The sequence below is a fragment of the Mauremys reevesii genome, linkage group 19 (genome assembly GCF_016161935.1).
Source record: "Mauremys reevesii isolate NIE-2019 linkage group 19, ASM1616193v1, whole genome shotgun sequence".
Classification (NCBI taxonomy): Eukaryota; Metazoa; Chordata; order Testudines; family Geoemydidae; genus Mauremys; species Mauremys reevesii.
Genome location: NC_052641.1, coordinates 16,184,907 through 16,209,365, shown reverse-complemented (window position 1 = coordinate 16,209,365; position 24,459 = coordinate 16,184,907). Strand labels below are relative to the sequence as shown.

At 46.3% G+C, this 24,459-nt stretch overlaps 1 protein-coding gene across 2 annotated transcripts in view; it reads left to right on the top strand.

Annotated features, from left to right (window-relative positions):
* The first annotated feature begins 1,594 nt into the window (after positions 1-1,594).
* RAPGEF1 (Rap guanine nucleotide exchange factor 1) overlaps positions 1,595-24,459 on the top strand; it is a 159,541-nt gene continuing 136,676 nt past the window's right edge. For both annotated transcript variants that reach the window (XM_039506981.1, XM_039506980.1), the window contains exon 1: positions 1,595-1,721. The gene's annotated coding sequence lies outside the window, so the exon portion shown is untranslated. The remainder of the gene's footprint in view (positions 1,722-24,459) is intronic.

The following is a 24,459-nucleotide window of genomic DNA, read 5'->3' as shown; positions in this document are numbered from 1 at the left end:
TGGAGCTGGCCGCTAGACATTCACAAGGAAATATCAGAGGGAAGGCCAAGACTTCTAGTTTGGACAGAAGGACGCAGATTGGGAGTAAAGAAGTAAATCTGTAAATTGTCAGCATAGAGATGGTTGTTGAATTTGTGTTTGTGAATGAGATCACCCAGAGCTAAGATGTAGTGGGAGAAGAGAAGGGAACCAAAGACAGAGGAACCGCCACAGAAAGTTGGGGGGGGGGATGAGGAGGATCCTCTGAAGGACCAATTAGAGAGGTAGGAGAAGAACCAGGACAGGACAGTCACAGAAGCCAAAGGAGAACAAGAGTGCAATATGAACAACGTGGTGGAGGATGTGAATAGCTGCTGACAGGTCAAGGAGGATGAGGATGGAGTACTGTTTCTGAGCTTCACCTAAAAACAGGTCATTAGACACTCTGAGGAAAGCTGTTGCAGTGGAGCACAAGGGGCAGAAGCCAGAGTGGAGAAGGTCTAGGATGAAGTGGAGGAGAGGAACTCTGGATACTGATTGTTCAGTAAGCTTTGAGATGAATGGCAGAAGGGCGATAGGGCGGGTAGCTGGACAGGCACATGGGGTCAAGGGTGGTGTTTTTTAAAATGGGTGAGAGTAAGCATGTTTGTACTGGAAGGAAGGAGCCAGAAGTGAGTGAGAATTTAAAGAGATGAGTACGGATGGAGATAACCAGGGGCGCGAGGGAGATAGGAGAGGGGGATAAGGAACCCAACACCCCTGCTGCAGTCTGATCCAAGGCAGGGAGTGGGGTGGGGGGGAGAAAGGCTTCCATAAGAGAGGGCAGCTGCAGACAGTCAGGAGCTGGAGGGGGCAAGAGGTCATGGATGGCAGAGATCTTTTTAGTGATTAAAGGGACATTCCAGAGACAGCAGCTGAAGGGGAGGTGGGAAAGGAGAAAGCGGGTTTGGGGCATGAGATTAGAAATGATGGCACGAGAGGGGCAGGGGCTGTGGGGTGGGTGGTTATAGAGATGACGGGAAGGCCAGGGTAGAGCAGATGTCACCAGAGAGGAGGAGATGGCAGGGGAGGGTGTGTATGTGGGATCAGGGGGGATTTCAGGATGGAGCGAGGAAGAGGCACAAGTAGAGCTGGTGGGAATTGTGGAGGGGTGAGGATAACAAGGATGGGGAAATGGAGAGAAGGGGGGCAGGAGGAGGAGATGGATGTTATGGCTGGCTTTCTCTTAAGAGCTGAATCCTGCAAGGTGCTGAGCCCCCTCTGCTCCTGCTGAGGATGGTGGGAACTGAGAATCATCAGCACCTCTCACCAGACTGTAGGATTGATCTCTAAGTCAGCAGTGACTGGGGTAAACGTGCAGGCGTCCTAGATGCCTGCAATCCTCGAGTGCATAGTGGAGCACAAGACCAACATGCTGGGCCAGAATCACAGCAGCTCTGACTCCCTGACACCCATTTACAAGCTGTAACTTACACCATTTCCCCCTTTGGCCTGTTGAGCTTTGCCACTCAGAAGCCCCATACCTCTCCATGCCCTGGAGTGCAATGATGCGAAGCAAAGGTTAATGTTATGTTTTTTTCAAAAGTCCCTCATTTTCTTCTCTCTGTTTCCCCAGTCCTCTCTGGTTAATGGTTTAATCCCAAGTCATTGTGGTCAGCAAAAGGAGATGCACCTGATACTCCCAGCTTTGGAATCCTCAGTCAGCTGTCAGAGTTCTCCATGTTGCCTAGCTATTTTGGAAGGTAACGTAGATGATCATGACTATTGGGAATTGAGGAGGTCCCATCTAGTCTTTCCCATCCAGTACAGAATTATGCCCTAACAGCTATTTTCTAGTGTTCTGCTGTTGGAGAGGAGAAAGTGGTTCAAATACTCATATTTTTTGCTGGTGAATAAGAAATTTCTGTTTGTCTATTGAGAAAGAGAGGAGTAAAACTGGAATGTGATGGGGCTGTGCATTTATTTTTAAGGTATGTAAATATGAATGCAAAGTAGGTGTGGCCATGGGAGTCCTGCCAAATCAGTGATGCATCTCTTGGGATCACAAAGTTTGGGCATCCCTGGGCTCAAGAGATTAAGCCAGGTAACAGGAGGACACGATGTGTGTCCAAATAGATACCCAACAGTACAGTAATAATACTTCACACATATATAGCATCTTTCACCCAGTGGTGGCAGAACACTTTGCTGCTGGTTTCGTGTGCACTAGGGAACTCAGTGTAGTGCAGTGGATAGGATCCAAGAATGTCAGTCAGGACTTCTAGATTCTGTTACTGATTTGCTGTTTGACCCTAGACAATTCATTTAAGGCACTGATTCAGCAAAGCACTTGAGCTTATGCACTAGGCTATCCCTATTCAAAACTCATAGTCCCTGATTCAGGGAAGCATCCTTATTCAGGACATCACTTAACCACGTGCTTAATGTTTATTAAAGCCAATGTGACTTAAGCTTGTGCTTAAAGTGAAGCATGTGTATGTGCATTGCTGAATAGAGTTGGTTTGCTGAACTGAGGCCTTAGTGCCTGATTTTCATAGCATTTTCTGAGCACCCACAATTCCCACTGGACTCCTTTAGGGAGCTGCAGATGCTCAACGGCTGTGCAAATAATTCCCCTTTGTGCCCTGTTTCCCCTGCATCTGCAAAGTAAAGATGATACCCACCTTTTGAGGTGCACAGATGAGCAGTGTTCTGTAAGTGCCAAGTATTGGGGTTAATTGAGATCATGGGCCAGTTTATGATGCTACTTGTTGCTTTCTGGCAGTTCTAAAAAAGAAAACCAACCCGACACCTAACCTCAGCTGCGATCAAAACTCTGCTCGGATCAATGTGAACAAGTTAATCAGGGCTCATACCCAAAGCAGCATTATCACTCAATTGGGCCCTTTATTATATAGCTGGTCCACAGGGAATGAGAACAAGAATCAAAAGACCAAAACATTTTCTTAAAAAATGACCAGCATCTTTAAAGTGACAGTGCCTCAGAGTAGAAGCGAAAAAGCTAATTGTTGGGAAAAGGCCTTTCCTATACTGAAAAGGGAGGCAAGGACGTCAGTCTTGTTCTGACAGGTTGACTACAGTGCCAATAGGGTGGTTCACGGCTGCTGCAAACAAGATGATAGAGGAGATGTTCTCTTGAATAATTCAGCTGATGGCAAAGAGATGGAAATGGTGCTCATTCCCTATTAGGAAGTCATCAGTATCATCAGTGTTCAGGCATCCGTTTCTGCCAGTGCGCAACCTGCATCCTTGCAATTCAAGTTGCTCAGACTTGCTGACGGGCTTGTGTGTGTTGGGGGTGGGGGGCATGTTTGAAGAGAGAATTATTTTTTTTAGTTAGGGTTTTATACACACCCATGCAGGGGGGCAGGATTCCTGTCTCTCACGTCCTCTGACAAATCAATTATTTCCACACTTCTTTGTACTCTCTGTCAGTACCAATGCTACTGATAATTGAAACGGCCAAATACAGGTAATGCAATGTGAGCAGTCTGCCCTCTTCTCATTAGCAGTTTTCATTGTAAAGGTCAGTAATTAGGCTGTGGATATGGGAGTTCCCAGCTACTCTGCCAGGGCAAAGTTGTGGTGTTGATGCAAAACAGTCCCCTCCCCTTTCCTCCAAGCAGGGTATCTTTCAATAGTCACCTACCTAGATTTCCTTTGATGTCCAGAGGCTTTGTTACTCTTACTGAGATTCTCTCAGAACACTTGGAAATATGGAGCACTGGCAGGCTTGGCTGTGCTGTACAATGGAAGGAGTGTGGATTCATGTTTAGAGTGCAGCAATGGCAGAGAGGATTGCCGAGGGAGGTCTGCTGTGGGTTCGTGTTTAGAGTGCAGGAATGGCTAGGCTCCCATTAGCTGAATTTGGCTTAATGCATTTCCTTCTCCAAATTAAGGATGGACCGCACTTCTGTACCTGGTCCAGTTGCCAATCTTCAGGAAGCTACAATTCAGAGCCCCGCCTCCGGGGAGTGTTAGTGGAGTCACATCGCATCATTAGACTCAGCCAAACAGCACTTGCTGACATGAGCTGTCACTACTGAAAGTAACACTTTTCAGTGTGGCATCCATGGGAATGATGCAGTAAAATCTTATAATGCACAGGCGCTTCCATGAGTGTAAAATAGGTGGAGCATCGAAAACACCAAACTCAAGCAGAGTTCCTCCAACACCTTTGTATATGGAGATGCACATGGTTCAGAGTGGGTTCAAACTACTTCCCAAACTCCAGGTCCTATCAGGACTGAGGTGGTTTCTTCTCACTCCAACAGCTCAGTGGGGCTTTCCGTTGTAAGGATCAGATGGGAAGCAGCTTGTTGGGTTTTGCTTGACATCTTCAGAGAGAGAGCATTTGATTCCTTTCTAGGGGCCAGTCAGCTGCTGGTAAAGAACATCCTGCATTAGAGCCCATTATGATATAACTTACCTTGCTTTTTAAAATGCCTGCTAGAACTTAGTACTTTGTTGGTAGGGATTTTGCTTCCAGGCACATCCAATTCAGGGTGTTCCCTGTATTACATGGGGATTGTTCAGACACAGCGGTGGTTCTCCAACTATTTCATCCTGCAAGTCACTTTGGGAGTAGAGAGGCGGAGCTGTCATGGAGCAGCTCCCTCCTAGCACATAGATCAAAAAACAAAGGGTTGCTAGAACTGATCCTCATAAATGGATTCCTGTGTAATCCATGGCTCTCATTCTCCAAGTCCTTGCAGAGCATAGGGCATGCAAGATTGCAGCACTTCATTGCAAGAGGAGGCTAGGTAAGGATGCAAGTAGGTTAACTACTGAGCATGGACCTCTGCATTGAGGACCAGGCGTGCCCACACCTTAAGCTGCACGTGTACAGGGTAGGGAAAGGGCAGAGAATAATCATGTCTGAGGAGACATGGGTGTAGCCTTAATTCTCATCATGCTAAGGAGGCTCTTAGCTGTGCACTCCATTAGGCCTCACTCTAGCTTGTAGGCAGGAGCAATTTGGTGGCCGTGCAGAGCGCTCTGCCTTCCCTGTGCATGCTGCCAGGCTCATCGCCTTTTACTTTGCACGTCTACATGCAACACTTCACACATGTGCTGGATCAGGTTCCAGATGTGTTTGATGCTCCTGACTTGTGCACCACAGCCCAAGGACTGGGTTCAAAATAAATTCTGTAGAGTTGCAGAAACAATATGGTCTTCTGATAGCTCTGAGGCACATGTTAAATAACAGCCCCAGTTGCTCAGGGTCTAGGAGGGCACTCCTACTGCAGTGAACAAGGCTCAGCCAAGGTGTGCTAGCTGGTGGGAATGATGGAGATGACCATCCAGATCCTTCTCAAGCTGCCCTGACCTTTTCAGAGCAGGAGTTGCTTGTTTTGTAGCTGTTCCGCAGAACAGAGAGCGACTGTGTGAACCTTGCAGCAGGTAATGAAACCCTGGCGGTATGGGGGCCAGAGCAGAGAAATTTGCTTTGTGAGCTAATCCTTGATCCTGGAGGACTGCCTGTCGTGAGCACACAGCCTCATCAGAAAGTTTATGGGCAGGAATTAATCATGAGCCCTCAGGACAGATCTGTTGAGCAGCCAGGAAGGGGTGGGGGGAGGGAAGAGAGAGAGAGAAAGAGGATGGTGAAGAAATCTTCACCTCAGCAATCAACATGGAAAGGAGCCCAGTGAATACCAATGGGGTGAACTCCGACCATATTTCAGCTGACGCAGCGAAAACAAGGAGGCAAGGGGAAGGGAGAGAGCAGAGTGACAAGAGCCTAGGAGCACTTGGACAAACCATTTTTAATAGCAGGCCAGCCAAATTGAGTAACAGAGAGGAAAAGACAGGATGACCTCTGCATACAAACACAGCCCAGGTGGGATGCACTCATCTGGAGCGAGGCAGGAGTAATGGCACACCTGGTACCAGCACCCTTGGGGGAGGGGGCTGGGTGTTCCCAGTGCTTAGCAAAAAACCCCAAACTGTTTGTTTGTCATCTCTCCATTTAATATTCTACATAATGCAGTTGAGCACCACTCCCTCCTGCCTGCCCCCCCACCCCCGCCTGAGCGCCGTCCCCTCCTGCCTGCCCCCCCGCCTGAGCACCGTCTCCTCCTGCCTGCCCCCCGTCTGGCAGGACCTGCCTATCTCTTAAAGAGTCCCAAGGATCCCTCCTCTATTTCCACTCCACATGTACCTATCCACTCACGCGGGTTCTGTGTCTGAGCGCCGTCCCCTCCTGCCTGCCCCCCCCCCACCCCGTCTGAGATCCGTCCCCCAACTCCTCATGTTACCATGTGCCTTTTGCACTGAGCTCCTGCCTGTTCTCCGGGAAGCTCTGCAATCCAAACTATCCTATATCCAGACCATATTCTCTTTTGCTGGTTACAAGCAGGAGGGTAGGAAAGCTCAACCCCAAGGTTAACAGTCAGGACAGGGATAACGCTAAACTCTACTTTACCCTTAATCAGCAAGAAAACTCTTTCCTTAACATGTATAAAGCCTAATTTTAATCTTATTCATTATTACCAAGTTGTTAAACTGGGGAGGAATTATATGAGGTGAAATTAAGAGGACTGGAGGTTTTTTTCCTTGAGACCAGAAAGTAATCTCCTGAGATTAAGCAGGTGATAGTGACTAAACCTGCAGAAAGAAAATGTAAGACTTAAAGAGGTTTCTAATTAAGGAACAGCATTGCAGAACGCTGAGGGGAATCCCATCCACTGCTTGGCTAGAAAGGGGATGGCCAGAGCAGAGGGATGGGGACAGCCCCAGAGCAGAGGGCAAAGTTTTTGTTAATTTCTCTGATTAAAAGAAGCTGCAGGGGAATCAATGGCTCATTGGATCTTTGTGAAGCTTCCAAAAATAGTCTCAAGTCCCAGCCAAAGTGAATGCAGCTGCTGCCAGACTCACAGCGCTATCTTGTCAAATTCTTACCCACATGAGCAGGCCTTACTTATGTGAAGTCAATGGGGCTAATCTCTTGACTAAGGATTTGCAGGATAAGGCCCTTAACTTTCAATGGACAGCACGGATGAGGAGGTGGAGTGAAGGGGAATTTGTGCTAGTTTATGTAAGACCCACTGTGCTCATTGAATGATGTGGTTACAGAAACCAGCTGGCCCAGCCTCTCCCTCCTCATAAGAACATAAGAAAGGCCGTACCGGGTCAGACCAAAGGTCCATCTAGCCCAGTATCTGTCTACCGACAGTAGCCAATGCCAGGTGCCCCAGAGGGAGTGAATCTAACAGGCAGTGATCAAGTGATCTCTCTCCTGCCATCCATCTCCATCCTCTGACGAACAGAGGCTAGGGACACCATTCTTACCCATTCTGGCTAATAGCCATTTATGGACTTAGCCACCATGAATTTATCCAGTCCCCTTTTAAACATTGTTATAGTCCTAGCCTTCACAACCTCCTCAGGTAAGGAGTTCCACAAGTTGACTGTGCGCTGCGTGAAGAAGAACTTCCTTTTATTTGTTTTAAACCTGCTGCCTATTAATTTCATTTGGTGACCCCTAGTTCTTGTATTATGGGAATAAGTAAATAACTTTTCCTTATCCACTTTCTCAACATCACGCATGATTTTATATACCTCTATCATGTCCCCCCTTAGTCTTCTCTTTTCCAAGCTGAAGAGTCCTAGCCTCTTTAATCTTTCCTCGTATGGGACCCTCTCTAAACCCCTAATCATTTTAGTTGCCCTTTTCTGAACCTTTTCTAGTGCTAGAATATCTTTTTTGAGGTGAGGAGACCACATCTGTACACAGTATTCGAGATGTGGGTGGACCATGGATTTATATAAGGGCAATAATATATTCTCAGTCTTATTCTCTATCCCCTTTTTAATGATTCCTAACATCCTGTTTGCTTTTTTGACCGCCTCTGCACACTGCGTGGACATCTTCAGAGAACTATCCATGATGATGCCAAGATCTTTTTCCTGACTCGTTGTAGCTAAATTAGCCCCCATCATGTTGTATGTATAGTTGGGGTTATTTTTTCCAATGTGCATTACTTTACATTTATCCACATTAAATTTCATTTGCCATTTTGTTGCCCAGTCACTTAGTTTTGTGAGATCTTTTTGAAGTTCTTCACAATCTGCTTTGGTCTTAACTATCAGAAGTTTAGTATCATCTGCAAACTTGGCCACCTCACTGTTTACCCCTTTCTCCAGATCATTTATGAATAAATTGAATAGGATTGGTCTGAGGACTGACCCTTGGGGAACACCACTAGTTACCCCTCTCCATTCAGAGAATTTACCATTAATTCCTACCCTTTGTTCCCTGTCCTTTAACCAGTTCTCAGTCCATGAAAGGACCTTCCCTTTTATCCCATGACAGCTTATAATAATTGGAGATATACCAATCTCCTAGAACTGGAAGGGACCTTGAAAGGCTATTGAGTCCAGCCCCCTGCCTTCACTAGCAGGACCAATTCTTGCCCCAGATCCCTAAGTGGCCCCTCAAGGATTGAACTCACAACCCTGGGTTTAGCAGACCAATGCTCAAACCACTGAGCTATCCCTCCTCCCCCTCCACCTTATTATGGGGCTGTGCTAGTTTTTGACTTTCTCCTAACCTTCAACTAGCCTAAGCGGGGAGAGTGGAGACGGCGGCTGGCTGATGGCGGAAGGCGAACGGATCTGGACAGAACTGTGAGAAAAGGGTGTCTAGAAAAAGGCTGGCAAGGGAAAGCCAAAAGAGCCTTCGTTCTGGGATAGGAGCAGCTCTTCATTCAGGGAGGCACCCCAGCTAACTGAGAGTTTCTTGAATCTAGACACTAACACTTGCTACTGAAGCATACTTACTAAGTATGTAGTAAAATACACTGTCTATAGAAACAGCCATGCAGTGCAGATATGCTCAGTAAAGTTATCTCCACTGTACTAACTAATTTCCCCATGACTGCCCCAGCAGGCCCCAAGCCCATTGGTGCTAATTATCAAAGGCACAACCGGTAGTTAAGTCTCTGACTCCTGTTAGTGCTTGTGAAAGTCTTCTCCTTGCCAGGGCTGGGGTGGGTTCTTTGGGAGCAGCCCCCCACTCCTTGTTACGAATATGGAGGTGACCTTATGAGGAGAAGTAATGGAAGCTTCCAGCCAAGGGGTAATTCTTTTGTGTACATCTCACTTTGCATCTTAGGAAAGTCCTGACTGGAGGAAAGAGAGGAAAGTCCACTCTTGCATCCGACGAAGTGGGCATTCACCCACGAAAGCTCATGCTGCAAAACGTCTGTTAGTCTATAAGGTGCCACAGGATTCTTTGCTGCTTTTACAGAACCAGACTAACACGGCTACCCCTCTGATACCTGACTGGGGAGGGGAGCCTGAGAACTGTGACTCATTAGGGGCATCTTGGATGAGGCAGTGACCTCCCCAAGTCAGCCTGGCTGTGCTCTCAGCAGGCCTAGTGCAGTCCTGCCACCCTTTGAGCAGGGCACTACGGCTCCCACTCATGCTGAGCTGTGTCATGGTGGAAAGAGAAATATCAGCAGATTTTTGGTCATGTTGGTTTTCCCATGTAATGGCCGTGTGCGTCTGTGCATATATGTGTGTATCTACGTGAGTGTCTGCACCTACTTCTTTATACGTAGCTGTTTATTTCTGCTTTATGATGTGCCAGTCACAATTCTTTCAACTACTAAAACAGAATCCCTTGCTATTCGGCTCACTTCCTCCAAAGAGACCTAGGTAAAGGGCTTTGCAGCATGCCCTGAAACCTTGCAAAGTGAGTTGCTGGCCTAGTGGCTCTGGGAAGCTGTAGATGTGATATATCTTGATATTCATAAGGTATTTGACACAGTCCCACATGACATTCTCATAAGCAAACTAGAGAAATGTGGTCTAGATGAAACTACTACTAGGTTGGTGCAAAACTGGTTGAAGACTATATTCCAAGACTAGTTATCAATCGCTTTATGTCAAACTGAGGGGATGTAGCTAGTGGGGTCCTGCAGGGGTCAGTTTTGGGTCCGATACTATTCAGTATTTTCAGTAATGACTGGGATAATGGAGTGGAGAGTGCGCTTATAAAATTTGCAGATGACACCAAGCTCGAGGGGTTGCTAGCACATTTGAGGACCGGATTAGAAATCAAAATGACTTTGACAAATTGGAGAATTGGTCTGAAATCAAATAGATGAAATTCAATAAAGACAAGTGCAAAATACTACAAATGGGAAGAAAAAGTCAAATGCACAGCTACAAAATGGGGAATAAGTGGCTAGGCAGTTGTACTGCTGAAAAGGATCTGAATATGAGTCAACAACGCGATGCAGTTGCGAAAAAAAGCTAATATTCTGGGGTGCATTAACAGGAATGTTGTATGTTAGACACAGGAGGTAATTGTTTCATTCTGCTGAGCACTGGTGAGGCCCTAGCTTGACTATTGTGTGCAGTGTTGGGTGTCACACTTTAAGAAAGATGTGGACAAGTTGGAGAGATTCCAGAGGAGAGCAATAAAAATGACTAAAGGTTTAGAGAACCTGACCTTTCCTCAAAGGTTAAAAAACTGGGAATGTTTTGTCTTGAGAAAAGGCTGAGAGGGGGCCTGATAAGTCCTCCAATATGTTATAAAGAAGACAGTGATCATTTGTTCTCCATGTCCACTGAAGGTAGAACAAGAAATAATTGGCTTAATCTGCAACAAAAGAGATTTAGCTTAGACAGTAGGAAGAACTTTTCTAATTCTAGGGATAGTTGCGCACTGGACTAGGGTACAGAGGAATCCCCATCACTGAAGGTTTCAAGAACAAGTTAGACAAACCCCTGTCAGGGATGGTCTGGGTATACCTGGTCCTGCCTCAGTGCAGAAGGCTGGAGGTCCCTTCTAGTCTGACATTTCTATGATTCAATAAAACTTGGCCTCTGTTAGAAGCCCCTCCATAGGAAATGTTCTGCCTCCAGCCCTCTCCTTTGTAAATCTGATCTCAACTGTCATGGTAAAGCATGGAAAAAGAAGTGGTCTTGTTGTGTCTCTATATGTGAGAAGAGTTGTGCATTTCTGTCCCTCTCCGGTCTATATTTGCATCTGCCTATCTATGTATCCATTTTATAGCTTTGTGACCTTTGGAATACTTATCAGAGGGGTAGCCATGTTAGTCTGGATCTGTAAAAGCAGCAAAGAGTCCCGTGGCACCTTATAGACTAACAGACGTATTGGAGTATGAGCTTTCATGAGTGAATACCCACTTCGTCAGGTATATGCATCCGACTAAGTGGATATTCACCCACGAAAGCTCATGCTCCAATACCTCTGTTAGTCTGTAAGGTGCCACAGGACTCTTTGCTGCTTTTGGAATACTTAGATTCCCTGGAATCACAGGTTCAAATCATAATAGGGTTAATTGACCCCCTCCTTCATCTCAGGAAACTACCTTGAGTGCCAGGTACTGTACTGGATGTGGGTCTTTACAACAAACCCCCAAGAGACAAGCTCCTATCTGCTATGCGTGGACATTACAGTGCCTGGGGCACTCGGTTCAGAAAAGTAGAGAGATTTATGCCAGTGTCCTTGGCCAAAATTTGCCCTTCCCTTACTATTGTGTTGTGCTTTGATTGTCTGTCATCTTCATCCCAGAGGGAGCTGCTTTTCACTGGTGCTGTAGGGATACAGTGTGTGAAGCAGTTGGAGATAGATAGGTACTTTAGCATCTTTTATTTATCCACTCTCCACTCATCCATCCCTCTTCCCCCACAGATCTATCCGTCTAACATTGTTTTTTTAGAGCACCATTGCTGTAATCTCTAGGCACTTATTTTCTATGGGGGCATGTATGTGTGCCTCTGATTATGTATCTGTGCACACAATAGAAGCCACTGTCTGTGTGCATTTTTGTACATGCATGCCGGTGTGTGTGTGTGTGTGTGTGTATATCTGTGCACATCTATATGCATGTGCATCTCACACCCCAAGGAGGTTGTTTTTCTCCCATCTCATTGTTTAAAAAGTTCAAAGCCACCTTGTCTGAACTCCACAGCCCATCCTGGGGCTGTGCAGATCTGTTAGGCAAATCAGAGCTGATCTGCTGTCGCTTGGGCATGTCACATTGGCACATGCCTTTTTTTTATTATTATTATTATTTCCTCAGACTGAATTAAAGTAACAGCGCTACAGACCAATGTCAAATCTGCCAAAGGAATCCCAACTCTCTGGTGACTTCATTAGCTTCAGTGCCTCCAGTCAGCTAAAGTCATGGCGCTTTATTATCTCACAATGGGCTTTCTTCTTTCACCCTCTCTCATGCAGAAGCCTCATTAGCTGGGAATATGGAACTCTTAACAGTTCTATTAATTTAGCATTCCAACTTCTTTTATCTTTTGCTTTCCTGGTGCTGTGGCCTTTCACCTCAGATTTCAGTTGCACGTTCAATTGAAGCAAACAATCCCTTTCACTAATTGCAAGGCTTGCTCTAGAGATCCCCCTCCCCCAGCCGTGGTACTTCTGCCTGTCTATAGCACCATTTACCTGCAGATCTGAAAGCACTTTGCAGACATGAAGGTCTGGTCTCCACTACAAAGTTTTGCAGGCATAGCTACACCAACGAGAAGTGTGAAGAAAATCACCCGCCCAGCCAGCATAGCTATGCCGGCAAAAACCCTAGTGTAGATGCAACTATGCCAACAGAAGAGTGCTTCTGTCAGCATAACTATTGTCTTTTAGGGAAGTGATTTAGCTATGCCAACAGAATTCCATCTGTTGGCTTATGCTGCATCTCCTCTAGGGGGCTCTGATGGTCTAGGCAAGCTGGCAAAGCATTTGTAGTGTAGACAAGTCCTCGGGGAGGTAGTTTAACTAGGTTGGCAAAAGAATGCTATTTGTTGGTATGAGCTGTATCTCCACTCTGCTGGCATAACAGGTATACATATGCCAGCAAAGCATTTCTAGTGTAGACAAGCCCTCATTTAACTTCACAAATCAGTATTATATCCATTAATATATGGGAGGCTAAATCACAGAGGCCGTATCTACACTAGCATTTTCCTCAAATGCTCCCACTAGCACCAGTGTTTTCCACCATTGGGAACACTAGGGTAGATAGGGCTTAGGTGTTTTCATCACCAAGTCAGCTATCCCTGTTCAGATGAGGGCCAGGTTACAAAGTGGTTGAAATAGACTGTCTGGTCTTTGCTAGTGCTCCCATTGGTGGAGCTGCACTGGCACTGGTACTGGTGCAATGGGGCCGAGGTCAGATTGGTTCAGTTAAATGAGGTGCACTGCAAGTCAGCAGCAGATCCAGGAACAGAACGCAGGAATCCCTCCTCCCTGGCAGACTGACTCTAAATAAATATTACTGGTTCTTCTTCAAGTGCTGGTCCCTATGTGTATTCCACATGTGGGAGCACCAGAGACCACAGATTTGTAGCAAATAGTGTCCATTGGTCCGCGCCTGCACAGTTGCCCTTCTTGTGCTATGAAATGAGGGAATAAAGGGCAGCACAGACTGAAGCCTCTCCAGTTCCTTCTTACCGTCACATGGCCTGAGTTGGATTCCTCTATGTCCATTACCATCTTCCTCTGCTTTCAGAATCTGGAAATGTATATTGTAAATCGTTTTAGTGATCTTCGACTTAGTGTTTTATAGCTAGTAGAGTTTGTCTAGTTCTTCCCCATCTTGGGGAGCTTCTCCCTGTGGAGAAGGACTACTCTGAGTCCCAGGGTTTAAGAACTGTATCTCTTACCCCCGTTCATTCTCAGTTAATGACGCAAACCAGAACAGTCTCTGCTGCCTTGGGGAGGCTCACATTGCCCCCAAATGTAACATCCGTCACTCCTTCCTTTCCTGAACCCAGTAGGGACAAGAGCTCCATCTGGGAAAACATCTCATGCAAAAGGTCACGAGACCCCAGTTGGATCCAGGTTGGGGAGACCCCTCTCCCCTGTGCAGTGGCCTCAGAATGCAAGCAGTGCCCCTTGAACAGAGCTTCGGAGTAGAGGAGCAGCAGAGATTGAATTTCTTGTTTGTTTGGGAGGCAAACAGGTCCCACGGTGATGTTCCTCACTGAGTGAAGATTTTGCTCAAGATTGAATTGTGTTTTGTATTGAGTAGGGAGGCAGGAGGGCCATCTGGAGAGGAGGAGAGTGTAGCATGGGAAAGTTGCTTTAATTCAGGATCTCCCTGGACAAATCCACCCTCTCTGTATTGTGATGGCCATGGTATAAAACAAAGAAAAATACTGTCCACCAGCCACCCATGACTCTTATCTCAGCCCCAGTGTTTTGAGGCAGTCCACTTCTAGTTCGCAGCCTGTGATTTTTCCCTGTCCCATTATTGATTTCCCTCATTCCCTCTTAGTTCTTTTTGACAATGTGGCTCATTAGGTAGGTTTCTAGTCCAAGGGACCCTTCTTAAGCACCCAAGCAGGGTCTCTGATTGCATGTTCCTGGGTCTCAGCTGAAGACAAACTCCACACTGGGTTCTAACATCCCCCACCCCCTCTGAAACCATCTACCTCTTTGAGTCTCCTGAACTCATGACAGAGTGCAGGGCTGTTATTGCTGCACTGTTATTGCTGAAGATTGAGAACCCCTGACCTAGACAAAGTGGGAATACTAATGGAGAGATTCAGATTACCAGGGAAAATCAGAGCTCAGTACTTCTCCAGCTAGCGATGCTACTACTTCTTTCAGCAAAGAAAAAGCTCTTGGATAAAGCCACCCCTTTGTACCCAACACCCCCTCTTCACTGCTGTCGGTGACTTCTCTTATTCTTCCCGCATGCTACATTAGTTCACTTCTCCCCCCTTCCCCACAGACTCCCTTGCAGCATCTCATTTCACCTTGATCTCTCACAGAGGTTGTATATATGCAGTGAAACACCAGAGTGCTAATAACACACATTATCACCTTTGGTGATGCATGTCACACTCAAAGGCTAGATTCGATTTGGGCTGGAAGCCCAATTGCTAATATTCAGTTGCAAAGATCAGCAAGTAACTACAAGGATTGGAGTGGGAGGAGAAATGAGAAATAAAAAAGGAAGATAAACAAGTCACACAAAACAAATAACTGGTGGGAACTCCATTAAATCATATTTTAAAGGGAATATTCAAATATTAACTATGTAATTAAGTATTCATTAATTAAAGAGGAAGCCAGCTGCGCTAAGAGGAGCAAAACCCTAATCTTGTGTGAAGTCTTGTTTAGTTCAGCTGGCGACTCCATAGAGCTGGTTTTTTGGCTTCATAAGAATTTGGACTGAAGTTTTTAAAGCCACCTAGGGGGTTTAGAGGTGCAGTTCCCACTCAACTTAATAGGAGCTAAGCATCTAAATCCCATCAAATTTCAACGGTGTTGCTCATTTGATTTTAAGAGATGTGTGCAGTTAGCCATTTGTCATCCTCCAGTTGTCTCCCCACTTCACTGTTGCTTCATAAATCTGACTCATGCTGGCTTTTCAGGGTGTATCCATTTAAATGGGCAGCATGCATGTCTGAGGGGCGTCCAGCAGTGAGTGGGGAGCGGGGTGTCATTGTTCTGTAATCACTTGTGGGATTTGCTGTGAAGAACCAAGTTGTCATCCTGGTTGTTCCATCTTGTCTGGCCTCACTGCTGTTGATTTTTCTGGCTTTAATTTATGCCAACACAAGTCAGTTTCACATGGGATGGGGTGAGTTGGCCAGCATCATTTGGCTAATGGACAGGGCCAGGTGGCTATTGGGAGCAGCATGATGGCATCTTTTATGACCTGAAAAACATTTGGAAATCTTTGGCTTGTGGCATCTATTTGGGTATGAAGGAAAATTTTCCCTCCAGTCCTATTTGAAGAATTTCTCAACAAATAATCTAGGGAGAGTTCTGAACAAACAATAACAGGAAATTTCTCCACCTGCCACTGAAATGCAGCCACTGCTGAAGCCGAAGGAGGCAGCTGTTGAACAGTGCACAGACACACTGTGCAAAGATGGAGGACAGGAAGTGCATGCCATACCCAATAGAAACTGTATGGGGAGTTTATGGAACAGAGTGGAATTTGGCCAGGATACTGGCACTGAGACCTCTTAGTCATATGAAAAGTGCTATGGGATTTTTAATTATTACAAGTGGACCTCCGCTTTTAGTCTCATCTGAAAAACTGCATCTCATGTGTTCATATGTATGTGCAGGGGGAATACTGGCCTGTGATGGAGGTGGGATCCTCATGCTAGTTCCGCTTCTAAGATCCGTCCTTCCAATGATGCCTGGAGAATGGCCTGTCTTCCCTGTGCCATGCTGCTTTGGATTGAACCTACAGTGAAAGCTGAAGTTGCTCTGGCATGGTGAGGATGCAGGCCATAGTTGGCTCAAAAGCCAGCTGGAAACAGAGTGCCCAGACCAGATGGCCTTAGCCCACTGCAGCCATCTTAGAGAAGCAATTGTAGAAAGCTTGTATAGACCATGTAACAATCCTGGAGACAGCCATGGGGGTCACATTGAGACATCCCAGCACTTTCAGGTGGAGCGTGAGCTGTCTGATGTCTCTGACAAACTCGTCTGTCATGGAGCAAGGACCGTTGTACGCGAGATGCAGCAAAAGACGGGGAATTAAAAGAGAGAGCGAGAGAGCAATCAATACATTATTTAACAAGAGGAATGCAAATGACGAAAAATTAATGAGGCCTCTTCTCTCACCCCACCTCTCCCCCTCCCCTCCTTTGCAGTAAGATTGCTGACAAATTCTCTGGAAAATATCAAAACAGCCTCAGGGTGGAACCTGCCAGAATGATGCACCATTATCTATTATTGATGGAAACCTTGACAAGTTCCCTTTAAAAGGAGAGAGAGAGAGAGAGAGAGAAGGTTGGGGGAGGGCGGGGGGAATGCAGCTAATCTTTGGTTTAAAGATGTAGTTGCTGCTTTTCTCTTCCCTGAGGGCAGATTAACTACTGAAGTTGGTGCTTGCTTTTCTTCCACCCACCCCAAGACCAACATGTAGAACACTTGGACTGAGTCTAAGTGATTTTAAAGGTATTCAGGCCATATTGGTTGGATGCTTTTAAAATTAAAAATGTGGGTGTTTCAGGGAGGGGAGGGAACATAAATATGGAGGCAGAATATATGTTCCCCCCCCCCCTTCCCCAATAAAGGATCTTTCAAGCCTCATTTAAAGATGAAATGGAGCTGAGCAGCAAAGGGTTGGAAGGCACTTGGGGTCGTGTCTGGGGAAAGCAGGAGGAGGGTCTTGGGGGAAAACAGAAGGAAACAGATGATTAAAGCAGCTGAAGCAGTAAACCCTGGAGGAAAGATTGGGGATGGGGCAGAGGAGAGCAAATTCCTGTTACAAAAAGTGACAAGGAAAAAAAATAAAAATCCAACAAGCCCCTGAAGCATCACAAAACTGCTCCTGAACGGCACGGAGGCAAGAGACCATGGGAGCCAGCACAGAACAACTATCAAACCTGCTGATGAGTGACACGCTGTGAGGATTAATATTTTATAAATGTCATTGGCCTCCTGACAGGCTCCTGTATAATCTCATTCTTTAGTCCCGCACAGCAAACCAGCAAAACCCTCTTAACAAACCAGAAGCAGGTGGAGTGGGTGGTCCCTGCTGTTCCAGTTATTTCTGTCATCTGGAGCCAGAGCTAACCGTTCCCTCCATCTCCTCCCCTACCGTAAAGAAGGGAAGAGCAGCTGCCAGCACACCCCCCGCCCCCAAACACCACTGCCTCACCTGTCAGATACTGTGCAGTTCATAGATCCAGAGCATAATGTGTGTGTGATGGTTGATGTGTTTTGGATGTTGGGACAAAGATACTAGAGGGACAGGCTCTCCAGGCTGGACTGTGCATGGAGCAGCCCCCTGTCCTGATTTCAAAGGACTTTTTCCTTTCTCCAGATCTGATACTCATGTACCTCTTATTGGGGAAGATGTGTGCCCTGAGGAAGGCAACTGGTTCGAGTAGATAGGAGACGAGCGCAGTCAGGAGACCTGGGATCTCATCTGAGCTCTTCCACCAATGTTTGTGATCTTGGGCAATTCAGTTCATCTCTCTGTTTCAGTTTCCCCAGGTGTAAATCGGACACAATTATATTTAATTACCTTTGTAAAGAGCTATGAGATCTGTGGATGAAGGACACTATATAAATGCCAAGTGTTGTTGTTGAATGTAGATTTTTATAGGCCCTGAAACATATTCTAAGGATGCAGCCCCATCCATCGAGGACACAGACAGAGTTCACTCCAGGCAGACACTGAAATCAAGTTCATGTTTCTCTTATTATTATTCCCGATGAACTTTAACTGAGCCAGCCTTCTCCCTGTTGGACAGTAGGGCAGTCTTGGTTAGCTAACGTACAAACACAGGAATTACCATTTGACGTTTGTTCTACCTAGTCCCATGTCATATCTCCAACAGTGACCAGCATTAGAGACTTCAAAAAAGGTGTAAAATCCCCATAATGGACAGTATGAAGGTTTGTATCATGTTTAATGTAGCCACAGAGGATATTTGTATTATTAGTGTATAAGTCCATTCCTTTTACAGATCCTACTAAGTTCCTGGCCTCGATGATACCTTATGACAGTGAGTTCCATAGGTTAAATACACATTCTGTAAAAAGAGCATTTCCTGTTACCAGTTTTAAATGTATTGCCTTCTAATTTACTTGAATGTCCCTTGTTCTGGTATTATGAAAAAGGGTAAATCAACATGCCTGTCTCTGCATCACTCGTTATTTTAAATGCCTCTGTCATGTCCTCATTCTTCATCTCTATCCCATTCCCTTTTAGTCATCCCCTAACTAGTCCTAATATTTTTAATCTATCATCACGGATTATAGATCATTTTTGCTGCACTTCTGTAGACCTTCTTCTCCATTTCTGCTGTGTCCTCAAGGACACAGCAGACCTCCATTTCTTGGGGTGACCAGAAATTAATCAATTTCTAATGGCTGAGGTGTAGGTGGTTGGGCCAATAGCATCTGCTGCGCCGGAGTTGAAGGCAGAAGTAGAGACTAGTTACCAAGCTGAGTCAGGAGATGGGTCCCAACATCAAATGGGCCAGGAGCAAGACAGGGTGAAAAACGAGATCTGTGACAGTAGCAAGCCAAAGTCTGCATTGTTGCTCAGACAGCTCCCTAGGGCAACTTCTTGGTTTAGGTGGTGTGGACCAATCAGGTGACTGCAGGGTTCTGTCACTCTGGTCTCTTCGGGTGGTACTTCCTAAGGTGGCTAACCCTCGAATAATTGTTGGGTGCTGGTTTGCCTGTCTCCTGAGTGGTGAGGTGGAAGTGTCGCTCATCCTAGAGCCTTCAGTCCTTATACTGCTGTTAAAGGTGAAGTATACAATGGCATGAAAATATTTTAAGCATTATTTTCTATGCCTTATGTTATCCACCCTAATATTTTGGGGGATTTTTTTGTAACCACTGCATATTGCATTGACGTTTTCATTGAGCGGTCCACAGTTATGCCTAGATTTGTTTTCCTGAATCATTGCAGTTAATTTAGATCCCATCAATGTGTAGGAATAATTCAAATGGTTCCTTCCAGTGTGCATTGTGTATCTACTGTGAATTGTATCTGCCATCATGTTGCCTAGTCACTTATCTTTTTTTAGGTCCCCCAGAATTGCTCTATATTCTCTAGTCTTCATTCATTGAAATAATTTTGTGCCATCCACTATGCTGTTTGCTCATCTTTCCCAGACCTTTGATAAACAGACTAAACAACAATGGTCCTCAGAACACCTTGCTATGAACTCCCTTCCATGATGAGAATTGAGCATTTATTTGGCCTACTTTGTTCTTCTACCCAGTTTCCAATCCTTGACAGAGATTTTCCTGTCACCCATCACTCTTAAGGTATACACTGCAATCTGAAGTGTACTTGCAGCTTAGATAGTGTAGTGGGGTGGCTGCCCCACTCCCTGAGAGTGTGGGCTGCAGCAGGCCAGTGCACCTGCGCAGATGAGTCGCCAATTAGAAAAGGTCTTGTTGGGAGCCAATCGGAGCCAAGATTGGAGACAGCCAATCAGGGCTCAGCTTGGCCCTATATAAAGGCTGCCCAGGAAGGGAGCAGGCAGTCTGTCCCAGGCCTTTGACAGGGGAAGGTCTATCTCCAGAGCTGGGAGACTAGCACCATGGACAGTGCAGTGCTGGCCAGGCTCAGGGAGCAGAAGGGAGCTCTGTCTAGCCCGTAGCCTGCCAGGCTGCAGGCCCTGATGGGAAGGGCCTAGCGGGTGCAAGGGGTCATAGGGGAAGCAGCCCAGGGAAGTGGACAGATGAGGGGAGAGAAGGAGGATAGCGAGGCTGTGGCCAGAGGGTCCCTGGGCCGGGACCCAGAGTAGAGGACGAGCCTGGGTCCCCCCACCCTTCGCCCCTTGCAGTACACCCGGCCATTGGCTGTGGGGAGCAGCCATCGTAGACTATACCAGATCCCTGATAGGAGGGATTAGACTTTGGGATGCGTGGTTGGACATGGTGGCTGGGTCGTAGAAAGACTACTGATCAACACCCCCCCCCCACCCCACCCCCGGAAGGGTGTGTGGATGGACTGAGGGGCACTGCCAGAGGGCAGTGGTCCGGAAGAGGATGCCGTGAACTGGGGAGCAACGCGGGCTCAGACGCCAACCAAGGGCGAGACAACGGGCGGGACACCACCAGGAGAGGGCACTCCACTGGACTGAGCTAATTCCTGGAGACAACCAGTAGGAGGTGCTGCGGTGGTGAGTCCCAACTTGTCACAGGTAGGCATACCTGTGACAGCTTTAAGCTACAAATAGCAATGAAAATATGGTGGCATATGCATTAGCATGGGCCGTACGTGATGGCTCGGGACCCTGGGTATGTATTCATAATGCTAACCCATACCAGAGTCTATGATGCCACAGCTTCACTGGTATTTTTAGTTGCACTAGCATAGGTATATCTATCGAAGCTGCAGTCACATCTCCAGTTCCAGTGTACATACACTCTTACTTTCTTCAACTGTTTCTTGTTAGGGGCTTTGTCAAAGTTGTTTTTGTTTTGTTGCGTTTTGTTTTGTTTTTGGGGGGTAGGGGGGTGGGTGGCGGTAGGTAATTCCAAATAACCGAAGCCAGACCCTGAGTTGGAGTAAATAAATCTATAAAGGCCAATGGATTGATGCCAGTTTACACCAGCTGAGGATCAACTTTTCTGATTGTACAAAAAGCCTTTTAACAAGTCTCTTGCAAGTCTAAATAAACTTACACCAGCTCAGGATCTGGCTCAGTGGGCATCGATCCATTGCCCATCATATTTCCTGGTTTTACTTTATCCACTATCTTGTTTACTTTATCCACTATCCTCTCCCTAGACAGTGCTGCCTGACTATGGGGGATGTTGGCCAGCTGTGAATACCTGGGGAATGGGGATTGTGGGGGCTTAATAGTGCTGCTTTGTCTTTGGACTTGCTACTGTTGGGGCCTTGTGCTAGAGTCTGCTCTGGTGGAAGCAAAATGAATGATGGAGAGGAGAATTCAGCCCAATGGGCTTTGTGCTTCCCTCCAACACCCTGGAGTTTCCTTGTTGGCTCAGGCAAGACGGAGACTCTTGACCTAAATTACAACCCTTCTGCCTGCCCTTTAAATTCCCCCGCCCCCCTGAGCTCCTAGTTGCACACTGTGGCTCAGACACAGACAAGGGCTGTCCAACAGCCTCTGAAGCCATCCTCAAGTTACAGAGTGATAATGAGCCCCGTGAAAATGGAGCTTATTTCTGAAGGGAAATGAAACAATGAAGCCAGGGACAGGGCAGTCCAGAGGCAATTTCTAAGGCAGGGGAAAGCCAAACAATCCCCAGGCTTCCAGCTGGACTCAGTGGGGATTCTTCAAATAGACAGAAATAAATTTGACAACAAGATTAACTTTTTATGGGGCTGAAGGCCACCCCTAGGGCCTCTGCAGGGCAGAGAGAGTAGCCTCTGCAGTCTCCACAGTGCTGGAATTCCTTTGTCCATCCAGAGCATTGTTTTTGCCTTTCCATTGTCTGCTTGCTAAGGAAGGAAATCTGTGTTGACAAATGGACTTTACTGAGAGTTTATCTCCCTGCTGCTAACTTTGAATAAAAATCTAACAAATTCCCAGACAGAAACACAAGGTCAGGTTGAAAAAAGGAAAAACCACACAAAACAACCCATTACTGCTGGCTTGAAGACGAGAAGAAGTGCTCTGGGCTGAGAAATAATGGCTTGACGTTTGTATCATTATCAGGGCTACGTGCCCCACATTTACAATGTTGTCTGAAATGTATGCAAGCTGGAACTTGCACAATGGAATCAGAGTAGGAGACGGCCAGTCCCTTCTTAAGGAACCTGCATGCAGTTTGGAAGGCCCACATCAGGACACATTTTAACTGCTCAATGTGCACTTCCTCAGATGATCAGAGTCACTAATTAACCCTCAGCCCCCTGCAAAGTAGGTCACTATTATTACCCCCCCCCCCATTTTACAAAGGGGAAACTGAGGCACTGAGTGGTTCATTTGCCCAAGGGTAACTTTTTTATTGAATGTGATTATCCTTCATGAAGAAGCACTGCTCTTCTCTCCCGTCATTGTTCATTCTCTGTGCTGGTGCTACTCACTATTCAGAGAGAGTGCTGCATTTCATAAGCTTCAGACCTTTTCTCTCTTGCTGTCTTCGGTGCAGCTCAGTCGTCTCCTGCACTAGCCCCTGTTATTCAGTTCTGGCTTCCCCAAGCAGCTCTGCCAGTATAGCTCATTCCTGCCCTGCAACACCCCATGTTATCCCAAACCAGAGCACCTCACAGCTATGCCTGTGTATCTCAATGCTGTCCCCCTCACTCCACGTCTGTGCCTCTGCTGTCAATCATGCCAAACCATGTGGTGGTTCTGTATTGTGGATGGATGACATTTTTGGCTTTGGAACAAGGTCTCCCTGCCTGGGATTGGCAGAGAGAGAGAGAGAAGAAATCAGAGAGCAGTGCTGTCATGTCTGATAACGTTTCTCTCTGGGTGACCTCTGTTTCCATAACACAATTTTTATTATTTGACTTTGGAATATTGATTTTGATTTCCCATTTTGTTTTGGTTTCACTCCTTTCCTTTCTGCAGAGAGAGCCAAGGTCACCTTCATCTCCTGTCTGCCTTGTAGTGTGGGTGTGGGGTGGTATCTCTTGACCATGGACAGTGACCTGGAATAAAAGCTGGGCTCTCCCTGTGCACATGAATACCAGGGAAAGTTGTAACAGAGGTATAGCTTTGTTGTCAGAAAGTGCTTTGTAATGATCCAAAAAGTCCCTTCCAACTTCCAGACAGAGGCAGCAAGATGGTTTCTCATGGTCTTGGAATTTGCGTTCAACTCCACTTCTGGAGAGGAGCGAGAAGCTAGTGTGAGCCAAAAGGAAGGACAAAAACAAGAACAGAGAATGCGACATATGCCATTCACTGTTTGTGTGGCTGGGACCTGCGAGAACCATCCCGAGGCTTTTGCCCCCTGATATGCATATACTCCTCCTGTTGGCTACATCACCTCCATTGGACTCACTACAGCAGCAGAACAGGCTTTCTAGTATAAAAGACATTTTGGGGGCATGCACAGTTTGGGCCCTCTCTGATATAAGGCTCCTGCATTTGAGCTTCCAGCTCCTCTAGATCTGTTCATGGCATGGCTGGGCTGGCAGAGTGTTTGCCGAGAAATGAGGAGGATGAAACACCTTTTGCAGAAGTGCCACCAAGACATATGGTTTTATACTGGGAAGAGCCAAGCCTGAACATTTTTGTTTCCAGTTTAGTCTGAGCAGTCCAAATCTGCTATTTCTGTGCTGACTTGGATTAGCAGAGAGCTCTTCATCTAGCCCCAGCTATAGCTCCGTGGGGGGGGTGTATACCCAGCATCTGATGTGCTGTGCTGTACTTGTCACTATATCAACCTCTCACCCTCGGGAATAACCCAATAATACACAAAGCAACTTGTCTGTCTTCATGGAAGGTGCCTGTGGGACTATAAACTAGAGATGGGCCTCAGCTGCGTAGTTCTGATCCAGTTCTGGACCCAAAATTCCTCAGAGTTCCAGGGTGTTTGCATCCATTTTTTTCATTCAGGCCCATTTCTACTACAAAACAATTCCTGATCAGAACAAAGGATTTGCCATACAGGTATTGCTCTATCATCCTTGGTGTCCTGCCTCCAGTAGTGGCCAATACCTCATGCTTCAGAAGAAGGAAAAATCCTTCACATAGTACACCTGGCCAATTGTGCAATGCTTCATATAGGGCAAATTCCTTCCTGATCCCCTGCGGAGGTCAACCAATAACCTCAAGCATGAAATTTGGTGGCTCTTAGATTGTCTATTTGCCTAACTCAGAGGTTATTAGTGGAGGCTGGTGACATCTGAAAGTAGGTAGACAAATTCAGTTTATTACTATTTCCTCTGGGTTGTCTCTTCCATTACTTCTCTTTCTGTCCCACTGGGAGGTTTGCATCGATCACTGAAAAACAGGACAAGCGCTGGTCACTTTGAAGCAGCCACCTTTGTCAATAGTCCTGCAAAATTATCCAGCCTGTTTTAAAAACCTAGCTAGTGACTGCATTGACGGCCTCCG